Genomic DNA, 10529 nt, shown 5'->3' with positions numbered 1-10529 from the left:
ACCATCGGCTTCTTCCGGTGATTTCATTCTGATCACTCCAGTCAAAATATCCCAAACTCTCTTCCCTCAATTTTTTTCTGTCCTCAAACCTGGTTCAAAATACTAGCTTTTCTATAAAAACTTTTTAGTTTGAAACAAATCTGAATTGGGAAAACTGGCACCCCATTTTTTGCTTACTTCAACCTATTATTAACATAGACATTACGATTATCTGAACCCTGCCTCATCAACAAGTCCCAGAACTCCCAACTGCCACTAACACTGTAATAAAGTCCACCTGTCACTTTATTGCACATTGCACAATGCACCAATCACAGTGCACTCTTTTTTGTATCTTATATTATTACTTTTTACATTGTATAGTAGTGGTTAGAATTATTTAGATTCTGTTGTACATTTTCTACATTTTCTATTTTTTTCCATTTAAAACGTATATGTTTACCGTGGCGCTTTACATGGCGCTGACCGTATCTTGGTTTGGCAAGCTTAAATGCACCACTGAACACTTTCCATAGAAACTAAAGACAGCTTTGATGCTTGGTCTGCTTAATAATAGGTTCACATTGTATAGTTTGTGTCATCGCAGTAGAGCATATGCCAAGAGGGTCTGTCTTGACCACAGTCATATATAAGTACAAATAAAACTGAGTTTTATTATTAACCTCCACTCTTCAGTTGTACTACTACCTCACCACACCATTGCTTACTTGTCTATGGCACTGATGGAAAAGTAATAGTGTTGGATTCAGGAGGTGTGCATAGAACATGTTTTTGAGTCCTAAGATGAAGATTGAGGCCTGGGTTTGGAAGTTTTGAAGGGCAGCTTTGTAATTGTTATCTGCTACAATTGAATTAGATTATGTTTTTTTCTTATGGTAGAAAAAAAAGGTGTTAATCATGGCTACAGTAACTATTTCCAGTAACCAACAACGTCATTTTAGGAAGCCAAACCATGTCTGCTAACAATTGAATGGATGTGCAATTAACTTGGAAAGCACCTCTAATGTGAATTTGATAGCATTGACATCTATGATTTCATATTATATTTTCTTCTAACAAATACTGTATGCAACACAGGAATTCATGTTTAATCTAAATAAGACTGTTATATACTTCCCCCTAGTGTTTTGTGTGTGTCTTGCTCTCAAATTTGTGAAGTGAACTGAAATCTTTCATAGAATACTCTCCCCTAGCCTCTCCCCATAGTTTCTCAAAACACATCAGAGAGATGAGATGTTCCCGCTCTTGACATTCTCATTCCCACACATTCTGAGAACAAGTCAAAACTTAAAGGGGTAAAGAAGACTTCTAAGATCCATTGTAGGTGTTGTTACAAAACTTTATTTGATAAAGGTATTAGTTAAATTGAAAGAGGTAAAGCCTAGTTTAAAGTTACTTTTAAAACCCATCACCTCTGTACTCCCTCTGTTCCCTCAATTGCTGAATGCACATACGTTTGTACTACTTTACTTTATTTTAAGTTTTTATATTACACAAATGAGATCAAATGTGTGATGTGTGAGAGGCTTTCTCATTAGGATTTGTAAAGGAAGTCTTCCGACGACACTGTATACCTGGATTGATATGACTGCCGGATTGATAAAAATTCTTTATTCGAATATCAAAGCACGGAACAGAGTACTCTGTTGATCAGTCTACCGAAGAACATACTTAGCCTCCATTACACTATTATGTGCAATGATATGGGCTTTTTTTCTTTTGAGACACATTTTTGGGGGGTATACTGATATTTACTAGAAAAGATCATGTATAATACTACATTTTTACTTTTATATTTACCAATAAAAACAAGTAATGCTCAGGCCAACATCAGTAGCCATATTGCAATAGTGGAACAAAAACAGATTTGGAGAGTCGGCAGTTAAATCTGTCTATAATCCTGCTGTAATGCTACAGTATGTGTGTGTAACAATGGCAAGGACATCAGAATCAGAATCAGCTTTATTCGGCAAGTAATTTTACACAAACCAGGAATTTACTGTGGCAGGAAGGTGCATACGATAAACCATATAAGAATCTTAAATATAAAAAGTAAAAATGTACAACAGTCGAAATAATTCAAAACAATACTATACAATGTAAAATATTAAATATAACATGTAAAATAAGATATAAAATAATAAAAACAGTAAGATGACAGTTGGGAGTCCTTAGCTTTGTTGATGAGGCCAGCTGTGGATGGAAAGAAACTGTTCTTATGGTGTGAGGTTTTGGTCCTGATGGACCGCAGCCTCCTGCCGGAGGGGAGTGGCTGGAACAGTGTGTGTCCAGGGTGGGAGGAGTCGGACACAATCTTTCTTGCTCACTTCGGGACCTAGAGGTGTGCAGGTCTTTGAGAGATGGCAGCCATCTTCTAGGCAGCGCGGATGACATGCTGCAGTCTGCTCTTGTCCTTGGCAGTGGCAGCAGTGTACCAGATGTTGATGGAGGAGGTGAGGATGGACTCAATGATGGCGTAGAAGTGCACCATCATTGTCTTTGGCAGGTTGAACTTCTTCAGCTGCCACAGGAAGTACATCCTCTGCTTTCTTGGTGAGGGAGCTGATGTTCAGTTCCCACTTGAGGTCCTGGGAGAGGATAGTGCCCAGGAAGCGGAAGGACTCCAAAGTGTTGACTGGGGAGCTGCATATGGTGATGGGGCTGAGTGGGGCTGTGTTCTTCCTGATGTCCACAACCATATTCACTGTAATTTACCTCCAAGTTGTTCTGGTTGCACAAGCTCACCATGTTGTCAACTTCCCACCTGTAGTCAGACTCATCCCCACCAGAGATGAGCCCAATGAGGGCAATAGTATGAACCTGCAGTGCCGGAGAGCCCGGAGAGCTGCAGTTTCAGGACCGCAGTTTCAGGACCGCAGTTCTAGGACCGCAGTTCTAGGACCGCAGTTCTAGGACCCTCGTTTTATCTGACAGTGCCACCTAGCGAATTGGATCACGAATGGCAGTGTCACTAGATCGCAACAAGATATTTGAATGGTTTGCGAGAGGAAAGAAACAAGGAAAACTCTGGCATATGTATATCTTCCATAGGTGTCAAGATCCAGTGTAATTTGATAAAATGAAGTAAGCAAATTAAGGAAGCTAAAATAGCCTAAAGAAAAAGTGGAAAATATATCAATGTGGACAGATGTGTGATGCCTGGAGTGGCCTTAAAACGTTTTCTGGGACTACAGAGAACCAATGTACACCCTGCAACATGAACCTTAAGGATTGTGGCATTTGCAGATACTCTGAACTCGTTATAGAGTTGTTTTGATGGGCTTAACTTCACCAAAGAGTCAAAGTCAACAAAGCATTATGTCTTGATAACATCAGTAATAACAAGAGACCTGCTACAAACAACTGGCCCTGTCTTCTGTGAACTGTTCAACTGGTCCTTGGAGGAACACACAGCTCCAGCTCTGTGGAAGACCTCTGCCATCTGCCTTGTTCCAAAGAAGAGCAGACCCAGACTTCCCAATGACTTCCAACCTGTAGCTCTTACATCAGTGGTGATGAAGAGTTTTGAATGTCTGATACTTTTGTAACTACAAGAGACAGTCCAGAACCTGGCAGATCAACTCCAGTTTGCCTACATGAAGTGTAGAAGTCTCGATGATGCTGCCCTTACTTTGCTATAATACACTATAATACACTCCAATCTGGAAAAACTACAAGCACATGCTAGGCTTGTGTTTGTGGAATATCTCTAGTGCCTTTAACAGAATGTAACCACATCTGTTGGGAATACAACTACTAAACATGAGTGAATCCTTGATTCATACTGCAGATAATTAAATTCCTCACACACACAGGGTTCTGTCAATATACTTATGCAATATTCTGTGATTCATTTCATTATTTTATTCTATGCTCTATTATACATAAATATCAAAGTTATCTGAGGAAATACAAGTTTAACTCTAATCTGTTATACTTTATTTTATTTCCTGTCATCATCACAAAAAAAACTTTTCTTTTGGTGGATGGATGGGCTGCATGAGGATGCTTCCTTTGGTGTGAATGGGCATGCTAGATTATGTTTTGTATTGGACATGACTCAAAACATTGACCACGTCAGTGGATCACATCATCTTTCTTTATACCTGTAAATACTGCACGTGCATGCTACATTTTGGTGTCTGACACCACAAAGTTCTGGAAAAGTGAAGTTATATTCTATTCTATTTGCTATGGCTGTTGGAGTCGCTCAATCTCAACCACAAATGTGTAATGTTAGAGAGGCAAGACACAAGGTTGACTCTCAGGGCAGATTCAAGATTGATTGTTTATTTTGAACAATTGTCAAACAATGACAATCACCCCTCCATATCACTCCATCCCCCCTCCATATCACTCCATCTAGACCTCCATATCGACCTCCATACAACTTCATCCTTCAATGAGAGACAGAAGCAAGAAAACAAATATAAAAAAACATTATGGATATTTGACTTTTCCTGACCCTTCAATATTCAAATCCCAGATTGTGAAGTCTGTAACAGCACTACTAGTTGAATGGTCTCCCTTCTGTGCGCAATTGTTTAGATATCCCCCTATCAAACTCCTCCACTTCACTGAAATATTACAGACAATATTACTTCTAGGTAAGCATAAATATCAGTTACACTAACAAAGTGATCGATAATAAAAGTATTAATAGTAGATGATAAAGTTGTATGGCGTTGCGCAGAAAATGTACATTCTCTACTTACCGCCAATGATAAACTGGTCCAGAGATGAAGACCTTTTCTGCATCCTGCAGGGACAGATTCCTCAGCATACTCAGGCCGTATATGAAGGCCTACAAAAATGATATGGTTAATTTTTAGGACAGTAGGCTGCAGATTTCATTTAGCTGACAGATCAAATCCACTTGCTTTTTATCATTTTTTTAAGTTTTATTAATGTGCTGGCTTTATCATATAACACACCTACAGTAGATGGGCTTGCCAAAATCGCACTATGGTTTCAATATAACAAAACAAATAGTCTAAAAGCTCGTATTTCATTAAATTTCCATAGAATTATCATACGTGAACAGATAATTGTACCAGAATTGTTTTAAACGTTTAGCTAACTTAAATATGTTGAACGATACTTGATTCACATAAGCTACGTCCCACTGTTTCAATAAACAAAGAGTAACAATTTACAGTTCGTTTTGAAGCAAGCTATGTGTGTAGCTAGCTAGTGCTATAACTAGGGATGGGACATATGGCACCATCGATGCTTGTGTCGCAAAACCAATACGCACAGTTTCGAAAAAGTGGTTTGGAGCTTGTGTCAAATGACGATGCCACGTGATTGATGACGTTCAATGCTTCAGACGTCACGAACTGGTTCAAAGTTGTGGCGCACTTCTAAACCTTAAAAGAGGGAAAGAAACCAGTGCTTGTCGTCTTAATAGGAGGCGAACACTACATTGGCAGAAGCGCAAACAGTCATTAGTAGAGTACATAGTTATTATTAGAAGACGATTAGAGAATTATCATTAGCAGACGAGAAGTAGGTTACATTAGCAGAATAGTATAGTTCATCAGCAGAAGAGAAGTAGGTTATATTAGCAGAAGAGCAGAAAGTAGAAGACGATATGGATGCTACCGGAGGAAGAAAGCGATCAAGAGTATGGGAACATTTTGATATGTTATCCCCCAAATGTGGCCAGGACGGAGGACCCTCTGGACTACTGGGTCACACGCAAGGCCCTTTACCCTCAGTTATTTAAAGTGGCCATGCAGTTTCTGTGCACACCAGCATCCTCAGTGCCTTGTGAGAGGATCTTCTCCAAGGCTGGAGAAATTGTGAGCCAGAGGAGAAGCCGCCTGAAACCCAGTACAGTCGAACAAATCCTGTTCCTGAATAAGAACTTATAAATGTTCTCAAATCAGACTGTTGCACAAACACATTCCCCCGAACCCCGTTATGGTACACTGCCTTTTCATATTGCACAAGCACATCCCCACTGTCCCCACAAGTATTCCCCTGATTCACAATACATATCACAAATGTAAGGAAAGAGACAGCTATATAAGCAGAGTGGTCGTGTAGGCTACTACTCTGTATCAGCGGTCATTTAATACTTCCATACACTTAAGCATTCTACCGCCTTACTGTTTGCTGAACATTACAAAGTGTGGTGTAGACTAGTTGAACATCACAGTAAAACATATTTATTGTATGAAAATTACACAGTTCTCAAATACACATGTATGGTTTTAATGAATGAACACGAATATTAGACCACCACGTAGCCTTACAAAAATGAAGACATTGAATAATTAACAGGCGAAGTACCGTCAGAAACTACTGGTACATCTCATTCAGTTGAGATGGCTGCTATGATTTTAGCTGACCACTAGATGTCACTGTGCTCTCCAATTTCAATGCGCCAATAGTTCGGCTCTTTGGTTCGGCACAATCCGGAAGAAACCACCAAAGCTTCACAAGGCATCGTTTTCCCATCCCTAGCTATAACTACTGAATGTTTGCTAATCAATTTGTTTGTTTGACGTTGAAAACCATAGATATATATAAAGGGTAGATGTCTCGTCCTCGTTGCCGGCCAACGGAGTCGAACGTCCGCACATGGCGGCCATCTTGCTACAGTCAACTCGTTCACCCATAACATTGTGTTGGTGCTACATGTATGCTTATGAATAATTATGTTTTTTTTTTTTTTTTTAAGAATAGAAGTATGCAGTGGCATAACGACATCTCTGACGTTGATAACCAACCAAACCGTTTCGAAATCGGTTGAAAATTGAGCAAGCTATGGTCATTTAAAAAGCACATATACAACACAATGTTATGGGTGAGCGACTTGACTGTAGCAAGATGGCCGCCATGTGCGGACGTTCTAGACTCCGCCGTAAGCAGACATCCCAACTTGCAGAGACTCATTTCCGGGAGGTAGGTACGTCCTACTTTAAGGTTTTTCTCAATGACTCAGCTATCTCTCGTCTTACTTTGTTGTACACAACAGGGATTTGTTTCTCGGAGAATAGCTTCCTATTCTTGCTAGGGGTATCGGTGGAGCTAGCCACTGACTGTAGCCATAGCTGAATCCGAGGGGGAGGCAGACGTCTCCACACAAATACCATGTAGCCTCTTCAGGTGACTACCCAAATTAGCCGTGCTCCTTGTGTACTTTATAGCAGCACGACATATCTTGCCAATTGCATGGGTCTTGTCAAATTGCCCATATTTCTTGTAAAATCCGAAGTGTTGCCAAACCTTGGAATTATTGCAATTTGTAGGAACGTGTAATTCGCCATGATAACACTCGCCCGAACACGCCTCCAACTCGCGCGAAACTTGGCCGAGAGACTTGACGATAGTGATGGTCTGCTCGGTACTGCGGTGTCGATACTGTCCCGACACATTCAACACTCTGCATCGGAACAACGTTTCGAGACGGGTTTTAAACACACTTCCGGTCACGTGTCAAAGTGTTTCGAAACGTTTTGTGACGTGATCTTGAACGAAACCTGTCTCGTACTTGCCAAAAGACTGACGTGTCGGGGTATAAAATGATACTCGTAGCTGCCAGCAGATGTCGCTGTTGAGTAAAGGTTTCGAGCGTTTCAAAGGCCCCGACTCCAATGTTTCAATTGAATCGGTGTTTCGAAAAGCCTCGATTTGCCCATCACTACTTGACGAGAATCGGCCACTGACAGCAGTGGAGATGAGAGCGCGAGAGAAGGAATCTATCTAAATATAAAATTATTGGTCACAAATCATTGGTCACATTTCTAAATACTAAATGGTGTTCGACTACACACGATTCTATATAAATACATCGGATTATACCGATGCAAAAATGTTAGAAACGATGCATCGCGATTCATCCCACATTGTATCCGGTGCACACTTTTTTGATCGGGGCCATCGCATCGTGAGCTTTTATGCCGATGCATCGATGCGAATCGGTGAATCTTCCCATCCCTACTTTATATATATCTATGTTGAAAACCACTCCGGTGTCGTGAAATTATTTCGACAGCAACGTTGAAGTTAGCTAGCTAACGTTAACTTTATTGTCCAATTCAAGACACCAGAATTGTTTTATACATAACCATACGCGATTCACATTAGCTACTTACACTCTGATTCTAGTCCATCTTGTTCTGAGCCGTAATCCTACAATATTCACTACTGCAGGAAAATATTGATTATCTTGTTCCGGTCCATGTTTATCCAATTCGCTACGTGGCGCTGTCAGATAAAACGAGGGTCCTAGAACTGCGGTCCTGAAACTGCAGCTCTCCGGCTCTCCGGGGTCTCCGACTCTGCAGGTACATGCTACTCAATGAGGGTGGTGTCATCCGCAAACTTCAGGAGTTTGACAGACTGGTGACTGGAGGTGTAGCTGTTGGTGTTGGGGATCCAGTGCTGATGGACCAGGAGTCAGAGACGTGTTTTCCCAGCTTCATATAGAAGGCCTAGTGGGCAAGTATTAAGACGCCCCGTGTGTCAACCATGCGTAATTAACGCCGACTTTGCATACAAAGACGACGTCTTTTTCGCCTCAAATTGAACTGTGTCACGTGACACTGTGGGGGGGTAAATATTGGCCAAACAACCAAAACGAATTCCCCTATAGTTTAAAGGAAAATGGGAAACTGAACAGTGTATTAGCATGAACCAAATAATGCCAATACAAATAGAATTCCAGGTATTTGACTCTATGGGTTAAATCAGAGCAAGAATGGTCAAAGTACGGTTAAATGAAATACGCATTTAATAACATTGCAAATGAATGAAATCAATTACAAGGCAAACATGTTACAATATGAAAGCTTTAAATCTTACCTACTCTACCATGATCATTGTAAATCAGAGAGAAAGCAAGAGGTGAGCAAGGAGTAGGACAGTAGGACAAAGCAGAACTGAGGAGAAAGTCTCAGGAGATGAAGAATCCACAGAACAATGCATTACAATTCCCTTTATACACAAGACCAACCAATCAGACCAAATCTTGAATGGGGTGTGAGGGCCATCAAGTTGAGACCGTCCAGAAACTCCAGACTTTAGCATATGACAGGTGGGGGCAGGTTTGACACCCAGCCTTACAATCCTCCCTCTTGGACACAAAAGCACAGGCAAAAGCTGCAGTGTTCATCGTGTGATAACCTGCACCCATAGGAAGAAGGAACTTGATTGCAGACAGGTCAGCATTGAGATTCTAATGGTCATGGCTGTTTGCTCAGAGGATCACTTTTGGATCATGGCTATTGCTCAGAGGATCACTTGGAAGAACCTTTGTATTGGCATGCAGACGTGCCCTTGGTTAGCATATTCCTGCTACTTAAGTTATTGTCCTGTTACAGCAGAACACAATTGGAGCACAGCACTTGGTTAACAATGAAAATTGTAAAGTTTGGAGTGACGTTTGGAGTGGTCTGGGGTCTGAGAGAGTCGGATTGGATACAAATGGAAAGTAGTGAGACAGTGTCCTAAAACTCAAATGGAAAAAATAGGTGAACAGTCCTCCCTTTTGATAGATGAGAGTTACACAAACATATCATCTAGCATAGATGAAAATGACAATTAAAGCAAAACAGTGTTCTTGGGTCCAAAATAAACAAAACATAAATTACACAGCAATAATAAAATAAAATACAAGTTATACCAATCTACATTTACAGGTCAGGAACCATTGTGAGTTTAGCTAAAACCTAGAACATTTACCACCAACTCTATAAAACACACAAAGGTACATACTGATCCACAATACCCAATACTCATCCACACAAAACTCATGGATGGACAAACCATATGCACTATGCATATGCAGCTAAAGGAACTGGGAGTCAGTTGGCTGAGCGGTGAGGGAATCGGGCTAGTAATCCGAAGGTTGCCAGTTTGATTCCCGGTCATGCCAACTGACGGTTGTGTCCTTGGGAAAGACACTTCACCCTACTTGCCTCGGTGGAATGTCCCTGTACTTACTGTAAGTCGCTCTGGATAAGAGCGTCTGCTGCTAAATGACTAAATGTAACTGGAGCAGCAACAAATAAACTGTCCCCAACGAATCTTTGAACTACAACAAAGACTAAACACAGGGGTAATACAGTAGGAATGAAGCAATATCACAATTTGGACCTGAATTAAGTAATGTAAAAGATAGTTGGAATTGCATGTAATCACGTTAAAAAGTTCAAGGTTTGTTTGTCTTGATAAAGGCTCAGCTTATGCTGCATGAACAATGGGGGAGGCCTACCCTTTCCCAGATCCCAACATTTGGACTCAGTGTGACCACTTCTTAGACAAGCATGACAAAATCTAACTTTGTTGTTAGCATAAAACAAGCGTGTGGGTTGAATAGGCATATTTCTACCAAGATCCCAACATCGCATTTCGGTGTGTCCTTGTCTTTTACAGAAGTTACACTGTATATGAGGGGGCTGCTGGGGCTTGGGTTTTACCTCTGTCGCCATTTTTATGTCAGCAATGCGTGGCGGATCAGGAGCACGACGGTTCTTTGTAGAACGTAGTTTGGGGATTTGCACAACAATTCCACTGTC

At 40.8% G+C, this 10529-nt stretch overlaps 1 long non-coding RNA gene across 1 annotated transcript; it reads right to left on the bottom strand.

Moving 5' to 3' along the window:
• Window positions 1–4284: 4284 nt before the first annotated feature.
• LOC136965547 (uncharacterized) lies at window positions 4285–4807 on the bottom strand. The gene is made up of 3 exons (XR_010879313.1): window positions 4716–4807; window positions 4512–4577; window positions 4285–4397 (listed from the first exon to the last, which is right to left on the bottom strand). It is a non-coding gene; the product is annotated as an uncharacterized lncRNA (long non-coding RNA).
• Window positions 4808–10529: the final 5722 nt, after the last annotated feature.

The sequence above is a fragment of the Osmerus mordax genome, chromosome 21 (genome assembly GCF_038355195.1).
Source record: "Osmerus mordax isolate fOsmMor3 chromosome 21, fOsmMor3.pri, whole genome shotgun sequence".
Classification (NCBI taxonomy): domain Eukaryota; kingdom Metazoa; phylum Chordata; class Actinopteri; order Osmeriformes; family Osmeridae; genus Osmerus; species Osmerus mordax.
The sequence above is the reverse complement of the archived record's forward strand: the minus strand, read 5'-3'. Positions and strand labels throughout refer to the sequence as shown.